The sequence below is a fragment of the Elephas maximus genome, chromosome 11 (genome assembly GCF_024166365.1).
Source record: "Elephas maximus indicus isolate mEleMax1 chromosome 11, mEleMax1 primary haplotype, whole genome shotgun sequence".
Classification (NCBI taxonomy): Eukaryota; Metazoa; Chordata; class Mammalia; order Proboscidea; family Elephantidae; genus Elephas; species Elephas maximus.
In genome coordinates this window covers 96,560,417-96,569,622 of record NC_064829.1, presented here as the reverse complement: position 1 = coordinate 96,569,622, position 9,206 = coordinate 96,560,417, and the positions used below count along the sequence as shown (strand labels likewise).

Here is a 9,206-nt window from a genome sequence, read left to right as displayed (position 1 = left end):
ATTCCCACCCCTGCAGGGGGCGCGCGCGCGCGAAAGCCGACCCTGCATCCCATCGCGATACGGCTCAATCCTTGGTCTCTGTCCGCCGAACGCACTCTTTTTCATACCCCTGATCCCCCTCTGACCCCGAGGCCCGCCCACCCGCATCTCAAACCCTATCGTACTCCCACAAAAAGAGAAAATCTGAACATAGCCATTTCATCCTTGGAATAAACTGCACAACTCGCAGCATGCAGAAGTGCACAAGGTTCAAACGCTGCACATGCTCGGGCGGAGGCGCAGACCGGAAACAGGCGGGGCCGACCTAGGGCACTCTGGGAGTTGTGGACAAAGCGCAGCAAAGTTCGCAGGGAGTTGTAGGCCAGCTTGTCCCAGAGCATTAAACGCTTTGAGCCAAGCCGCCGCATGGGGCTCTGGGGAGTAGTAGGCGGGTAGACCCAAAGCCTTCTGGGAGCCGTAGTCTTTTCACCGTATCAGCATTTTCCTGCAGCCAGGACCTCTCCGCGCGGTGTTTTGCCCACGTTAGTATCCCGTTCCGCGGCTAGCTGGTACTGGCCCTTTGTCCAGATACCTCTAAAGAGTCTAGGGTCTCCGTATTTCTCTCCCACGCAGCCCGTTAGGCGTCCCTGGAGAGATGACTCGCCTCTCCGTGATCCTCCAACACCAGTCTCCCCCACGGCCTTCCGGGCTTTAGTGGCCTAGGCAGCTCTTGACCCTGTTGAGCCGCTTTGGACACTGCAGCAGCGTCTGACTCCCCGGTCCCGCCCCTCCAAACTTGGAGCGGTCCGAGAGCACCCTCCTCTGTCCTAGTTAGAACCGAGGGTGTCAGGGCTGGCCTAGGGGGCGCTCAGGTGGCTGTGGGAGCCCAGAGGAGGCGCTAGACACAGCCCAGGGTTCATCAAAGACTTACTACGGCACAGGACCTCAAATCTAACATATTCAAACGAGATTCCAGATTCTCTGCCCTAAACCTACTCCTTTTACAATCCTTTGCCCTCTTTCCCCCCAAGTGGTTCCAGTATCCTTCCAGATGTTCTGGCCAAAACCTGAAGTTGTCCTGCATCTTCTGTTTTGCTCATCTACATCCCTCCCCCAAGTCTTTGTGAGCCTCATCGGCTCTACATGCAGAATATATCCAAATCCCACCACTTCTCACCACCTCCACTCTGGTTCACAAAAAAATCTTTGCCCTGGAGTTGATTTCGACTCACAGCAACCCTATAAGACAGTGCCACCAGGGCTCCCCACTCTGGTCCAAGCCACCATTTATTGTTCACCTGGTTCATTCCAAGGTCCCTGGCTGGCACAGACAGGAGCTCTGGTGGCATAGTGGTTAAGAGCTGGTCTGCTAACCAGAAGGTTGGCAGTTCGAATCGACCAGCTGCTCCTTGGAAACCCTATGGGGCAGTTCTGTTCTGCCCTGTAGAGTCGCTATGAATTGGAATCGACTTGAAGGCACTGGGTATGTATAAACAAAATATTTTTAAGTGGTTCTGTGGTGCAGCGGATAGCACATTGGACTTCTAGTGATGAAAAGAGCAATTCAAAGGTCATGGGTTGGAATCCCACCAGAGTGAGTTTTATTGGAGCCCTGGTGGCATAGTGGTTAAGAGCTCGGCTGCTAACCAAAGCTCGGCAGTTCAAATCCACCAGTGGCTCCTTGGAAACCCTATGGGGCAGTTCTACTTTGTCCTGTAGAGTCGCTATGAGTCGGAAGCGACTCAAGGGCACCTAACAACAGCTAACCTAAAGGTTGGCCATTTGAGCCCACTCAGCGGGGCTGCAGAAGAAAGCCCTGGTGATCTGTTTCCTTAAAGATTACAGCCAAGAAAAGCCTATGGGGCAGTTCTACTTTGTACCACATAAGGGCACCATGAGTTGGAATTGATTCAATAGCAACAGGTTTGATTTTGATTTACATCATTACAGCAGCTCCTCCCTGGTCTTTGAGGACTTCAAAGAGGTTATTTTTAGTTTGATCCCCTGCTGGGATTTGCTTTTGCACCCCAGATGTACTGAATCAGAATCTACATTTTAACAAGGTCTTGTTAAAATTTAAGATCCCCAGGTGATTATGTGAAGTGCAAATTCTCAGCAGGGAGTCAAACCAAAATATAACCAGTTCCAAGCCCTACAGTTTCTCTACCTTTGTGACCCCATGTGACAGTAGAACTGCCCCATAGGGTTTTCTAGCGTGTAAGTTTTAACAGGAGCAGATAGCCAGGTCTTTCTCCCATGGGGAGCCCCTTGGTGGGTTAGAACCACCAGTGTACCCGTTAGCAGCTGAGCGCTTATTTGTTGCGCCGCCAGTCATGTCACCTGGGATAATTCCTTCATATTATTCCTCATATTTGGAAACAATCTTGGTTATTTACTTATCATGGTTTCGCTCCTCCACTAGAATATTAGTGCCCTGAGGGCTGCAACCTTTCCTGTCTAGCTCACTGCTATGTCCACAGTGCCTAGAGAGGAGGTGTCTCAGTGGATTATTTGCTGAATGAATCAAGAGTCTAAGCTGAGACTTGAAAGTTAATAAGAGTCAGGCTTGCCCAATGTGGGGAGCAGTGTTCCAGGCAATGGCAACAGCTGGGCAAAGCTGTGAAGTGCTGGAAGACCTGCTGGAAGTCTACCCAAATGGTCTGGGTGGGGCCAGACCATGTAGGGCCTCAAACGCCCAAGGTCTTAGAGAGGGGAGCCAAGCTGGTTTTCTAGCAGGGGTGGCACTTGATCTGATGACCTCAAGAGGTGGACCCCAGTACTGGTTGGCTTTAGATCCAGGGAGTAGAGAGACGAGTCCAAAGTCACTATTTCTAGTCCTGTGGAGAAGCTGGGTATAAGGTGGACGTATAACCCTTCCTATCTCCAGAAGTCTGCTCCTCCCACACCCACCTCTCCAGGGTCTACTTAAGCCAGGGGCGCTATCTGGGCAGACTCTCCGGAGATGGCGAACCCAAAATCCGGAATCCAAGTGTTACTTGCCTCTCCTCTCCCTGTCCAGGAGAAGCGGAACCCTCCCAGTCCTTGGGGACCCCGGCGATGCCAGCTCCGCCGTGTGCCACTTGCCACCCACCGCCACCCGCATTCCACACAAGCGCTGTGTGGCGCCTGCTTCTGCGCCGCCTTTGAGGCCGAGGTGCTGCACACGGTGTTGGCAGGCCGCCTGCTGACCCCGGGGCCGTGGTGGCCGTGGGCGCCTCGGGCGGCAAGGACTCCACGGTGCTGGCACACGTGCTGTGGGAGCTCGCGCCGCGCCTGGACATATCGCTGCGCCTCGTGGCGGTGGACTAGGGCATTGGCGGCTACCGGGACGCGGCCCTGGCGGCCGTACGGCGCGAAGCGGAGCGGTGGGAGCTCCTCGGGGGCTGGCCCATGGACGCGTTGCGCGCAGTACGGCAGGGTCGAGCCGAAGCCGCGCCTGTTGCATCTTCTGCGGGGTGCTAAAGCGCCGGGCACTGGAGGAAGGCGCGCGTTTCCTGGGAGCCACGCGCATCGTGACAGGTGAGCGCATGCGCAAGCAGGAGGGCGGGGTGGGGTGGGGTGGGGGGAAATAGGATTCATATACGGGGAGGGGCCTGGCACAGTAAGGGGGTTGGGACGCATACGGGGGTGGCTTATTGGAGGGGAGTTGAGTGCATGCCCAACAAGTGGTAAAAGAGACCCTGGGCATCCTAAGGGGAGGAGCCCAATAAGAAGCCAGGGTTATACATCTGGGTCAGTATGGGGTTGGAACCCCCTAAATGTTTATGGGCGTAGGGTGTGCCCATCCCTGCGATGGGGTGGGGCAGGCGTTGCAAGCTTTTGAATGTCACTATCCTCATCTTGGTACACGCATACTGATAGAAAGGCTGCTCTCTAGGGACTGGGGATGTGGTTCTCTGCATCCTGCAAAAGATGTTCTTTGTGTCTCCTTTCATAAAGGGAGGGGTGTGAGGGCTGCCTCCCTTCAGAAGCCATTTCCAGTCAGAAATGCAACTGTGTCTCTTAACTCTTTTTTTTTTTTTTTGATCAGCTTTTTCTCTGTGCTCTTTCTTATTTCGACGCTAATATACTCTCATATAAGGAGCCCGGGCGGCAGTGGTTAAAGTGCTTGGCTGCTAAGCAAAAGGCAGGCGGTTTGAGCCCACCAGCTGCTCCATGGGAGGAAGATGTGGCAGTGTGCTTCAGTAAAGACTACAGCCTTGGAAGCCCTGTGAGACAGTTCTCCTCTGTCCTATAGGGTCTCTAAGAGTCAGAATCTACTTGATGGCAACCGGTTTTGGTTTTATACCCTGATATACCAGTAGTTGATCAGGAACCGATGGTACTGAAGGAAGAAGTCCAAGCTGCTCTGAAGGCATTGGTGAAAAACAAGGATCCAGGAATTGATGGAATATTAATTGAGATGTTTCAACAAACAGATGCAGCGCTGGAGGTGCTCACTCGTATATGCCAAGAAATATGGAAGACAGCTTCCTGGCCAACTGATTGGAAGAGATCCATATTTATGCCTATTCCCAAGACAGGTGATCCACCCGAATGTGGGAATTATAGAACAATATCATTAATATCACACGCAAGCAAAATTCTGCTGAAGATCATTCAAAAATGGCTACAGCAGTATATCGACAGGGAACTGACAGAAACTCAGGCCGGTTTCAGAAGAGGACGTGGAACCAGGGATATCATTGCTGATGTCAGATGGATCCTAGCTGAAAGCAGAGAATACCAGAAGGATGTTTACCTGTGTTTTATTGACTATGCAAAGGCATTTGACTGTGTGGGTCATAACAAACTATGGATAACACTGGGAAGAATGGGATTTCCAGAACACTTAATTGTGCTCATGAGGAACCTTTACATAAATCAAGAGGCAGTTGTTCGGACAGAACAAGGGGATGCTGATTGGTTTAAAGTCAGGAAAAGTGTGCATCAGGGTTGTATTCTTTCACCATACCTATTCAATCTGTATGCTGAGAAAATACAAGAAGATGGACTATATGAAGAAGAACAAGGCATCAAGATTGGAGGAAGACTCATTAACAACCTGTGTTATGCAGATGACACAACCCTGCTTGCTGAAAGTGAAGAGGACTTGAGGCACTTACTAATGAAGATCAAAGACCACAGCCTTCAGTGTGGATTGCACCTCACAACATAAGGAAAACAAAAATCCTCACAACTGGACCAATGAGCGACATCATGATAAACGGAGAAAAGATTGAAGTTGTCAAGGATTTCATTTTACTTGGATCCACAATCAACAGCCATGGAAATAGCAGTTAAGAAATCAAAAGATGCATTGCATTGGGTAGATTTGCAGCAAAGGACCTCTTTAAAGTGTTGAAGAGCAAAGATGTCACCTTGAAGACTAAGTTGCGCCTGACCCAAGCCATGGTATTTTTAATCACATAATCTGCATGTGAAAGCTGGACAATGAATAAGGAAGACTGAAGAAGAATTGACGCCTTTGAATTGTGGTGTTGGCAAAGAATATTGAATACACCATGGACTGCCAAAAGAACGGACAAATTTGTCTTAGAGGAAGTACAACCAGAATTCTCCTTAGAAGCAAGGATGGCAAGGCTGTGTCTTGCAAACTTTGGACATGTTGTCAGGAGGGATCAGTCCCTGGACAAGGACATGATGCTTGGCAGAGTACAGGGTCAGTGGAAAAGAGGAAGACCCTCAATGAGGTGGATTGACACAGTGGCTGCAACAATGAGCTCAAGCATAACAACGATTGTAAGGATGGCGCAGGACCAGGCAGTGTTTCGTTCTGTTGTGCATAGGGTTGCTATGAGTCGGAACTGACTCGACGGCACCTAACAACAACAACATACCAGTAGTGCTCTGGTGTGCACCCACCCACTGGTTCCAGAGGAGAAAATATCTGGCGATCTGCTCCCATAAAGATTGTTATTTGCCATTAAGTCAATTCCAACTCATTGGAAACCCTATGAGGCAATTCAGCTCTGTCCTATAGGGTCACTATGAATTGGAAGCGACTCAAGGGCACACAGTAGCAACACTTCGTACCACATACAAGCTGTGAGGCTTAGAGCAAATTACCTAAGCTCTCTGTGCCTCAGTTACCTTTTCTTTAAAATGGGGATATTAATCTCGAGCTCCTAGATTGTTGAGAGGTCGGTGGATTATCATGTATAAAGCACTTAGAGTCTGAAGAACAAGAAACACTACAGGCAGTCCCCAGATTACGAACAAATTTGTAGGTAAGTTGGAACGGGTACATAAGGTTCTGTATGTAGTATGTATTTTACTTTTCTATGCCTATAAAATACTTGAGAAACACTTTCAAACCACACAGTGTTTTCATGAGCATCACAATCACAACTATTGTATTTAACTCAAAATTTTAATATAATAGGCCTTATGGCAGCCCATTCTTAAGTACAAGTTGCTAGTTGTCTGCAAGTCAGACATTCGGAACCCAGGGATTGCCTGTATATAAATGTTCTTATAATGGTGCACAAGACAGATGCAATCTCTGCTCTTGCTCAGTTCTCACATACATTCAACTACTAGCCAAAAGGTTGGTGATTCGGACACACCCAGAGGCTCCTCAAAAGATAGACCTGTCAGTCTGCTTCTGAAAGGTCACAGCCATTGAAAACCCTATGGAGCACAGCTCTACTCTGCACACATAGGATCGCCATGAGTTGGAATCAACTTGATGACAATAAGTGCCACGAAGGGAAATGACACAGACTTTGTGAGCTTACAGCAGAAGCATACAGTGAAGGGAGAAAGGTGGAGATTAAAGACATCTTTCCTCAGTGTTGGAGCTCACACTTGAAGGCTGAGTGGGTAACTACATGAAGAATGAATAGGAGGTTGGGGGAGAGGGCATCCTGGGCAGAGGCAACAGCTGTGCCAAGGCCCCAAAGAGAGGGTGGATGGCCAATTTGAGAAGCCGTAAGAAGACCAGTGTCTTACTACGTAGGCTCAAGTACAAAATGAGAAAATTCAGAGTAACTGTCGATTTAGCTTAAATTTATGGTGATTGGTGTGTAAATACGGAGCCCTGGTGGCGCAGTGGTTAAGTGCTCGGCTGCTAACTGAAAGGTCAGTAGTTTGAAACCACTAGCTGCTCCGCAGGAGAGAAATGTGGCAGTCTGCTTCGGTGAAGATTAAAAAAATTTTTTTTTACCGCCTTGAAAACCCATGGGCAGTTCTACTCTGTCCTATAGGGGCGCTACAAGTCGGCATCGACTTGAGGGCAATGAGTTTTCGTTTGGGTTTGTAGGTATTCACTAATTTTCTCCCTGGTCTTTTAAAACACCGTGATCCACATTCTCACGGCACTTAGAACCTTCTTGAGACTCTCCATTAAAGACCATTGTGCCTTCTGCATAGTTGGAACTATAGTTTGAACTGAGCCTGAAATGATATTTGCAGCATAAAGCACCTCTACTCCCTACACCAAAGGGCATCTAGCACAGGGCAGCAGGATGAGGGCACCCGCAAGTTGGCTGTGTGTGTGCCCGCCTCTCATTTCTAGCCAAGCCCACATTCAGCCTCCACTTGGCTGCCCCACAGTGCTAGGGGGGTCTCCATGGGCTGCTCTCCCCCTCTGTGCCTCTCACCTGTTCCCTATCTCTGTCCTGGTTGTCCCACGGTGTCCACGGATCTCCCTGACCGGTGCCCCCCACCCCCACCTGCTCCCCATCTCTGTGTCTGGCCTCCTCATGGTGCCGGGGGGTCTCTCTTTGACCAGCAGCCGCCTCCTCCCGCACCCACCTCACGCGCTCCGGTCTCTCCCCGTAGGCCACAACGCCGACGACATGGCGGAGACCGTGCTCATGAACTTCCTGCGGGGCGACACTGGGCGGCTGGGGGGCGGCGGCACCTGGGCTCGCCCGGCGAGGGGGCCGCGCTACCCCGCTGCAGCCCTCTGCAGCTCGCCTCGGAGAAGGAGGTGGTGCTGTACGCGCACTTCCACCGCCTGAACTACTACTCCGAGGAGTGTGTGAACGCGCCCGAGGCCTTCCGCGGCCACGCTCGAGACCTGCCCAAGCCCCTGGAGGTGGTGTGGTCGTCAGTGGTGCTGGACCTCGTGCACTCGGCTGAGCACTTGACGCTGGCACCCACCGCGCAACCCGCACCGCCGGGTGCCTGCCCCCGCTGCGGGGGGCTGGCCAGCCGCCCGCTCTGCCAGGCCTGCGCGCTGCTTGACGGGCTGGACCGCGGCCGGCTGCGCCTGGCCATCTGCAAAGGCCGCAGGGGTTGCCACGGGCCGGACCCCGGCCCCCTCCCTCCGCGGTCATCCCCGCCTTCTAGTGCCTGGTGTGCTCTGGCAGGGATCCCCACGCTTAGGAAGGCAAGGGCCGCCTGTGAACACTGCAAACTCGAGTTTCCTTTGCCAGGTTTCCGTGTTGATAGTGTAACTCTATAGGAGCTGGGGACCCAGATGCCTGGTTGTCGGGGAAACCCAAACCAAACCCAATGCCACCTAGTTGATTCCGATTCATAGCGACGCCACAGGACAGGGTAGAACTACCCCATAGGGTTTCCAAGGAGCAGCCGGTGGAATAGAATTGCTGAGCTTTTGGTTAGCAGCTGAGCTCTTAACCACTGTGCCACCAGGCTCTGGGTCTGAGAGAGGAGGGGGTTAAACATCCTTGGATTCCTGGGTGAGTGGGGACTAGGGAGCTGCTTGCCTAGTGCCTCTGCTGGGTTCCAGGTGCTCACAATGGTTCTCTTTCTTCTTGAGCACTTCCGTGTGCCTGGTGTGTCTTATTTGCATGAAGTGGGATTAGCAAAATCACCTGAGTTAGTGGCCACACCCCCATGTACAGTAATCACCCTGAGGCGGCTCCTCAAAAGCTTCTCAGCCAGCAGGTGCTGAGTTGAGCTCTTCCCACACACCACTTTTCATCCTTATTGGCTGCAGCTGCAGTGAGTAAAATATGGCATAGACAGGTGCAGTAACCGGCCCAAGGTCACTCAGCTGGAGAGGGGCCAGTTAGAGTCTGCCTGACTCTAGAGCTCTGAGACTGGCATTACCCCCCCTCCATCCCTGCTCTCTCCCACACCCCCCTGGCTCTCCTGGTGTCTCTTGTGAGGTGGGGAGCAGCTGGCTCCCCTGACCTTGGGCTCTGGAGACTGACCTGGTGAGCCTGGGTCAGTGACCTCTCTGATCTTCCATTTCCTCTTCTAGAAATAGACAAAACCTCCCAACAAAGTATCAAACAACTGGTAATAAAGTG

The 9,206-nt window shown here is 51.6% G+C and overlaps 1 pseudogene; it reads left to right on the top strand.

The window, feature by feature from the left end:
* Positions 1-451: 451 nt before the first annotated feature.
* Positions 452-8,392, top strand: LOC126086229 (cytoplasmic tRNA 2-thiolation protein 1-like; annotated as a pseudogene).
* The last annotated feature ends 814 nt before the right edge of the window (positions 8,393-9,206 follow it).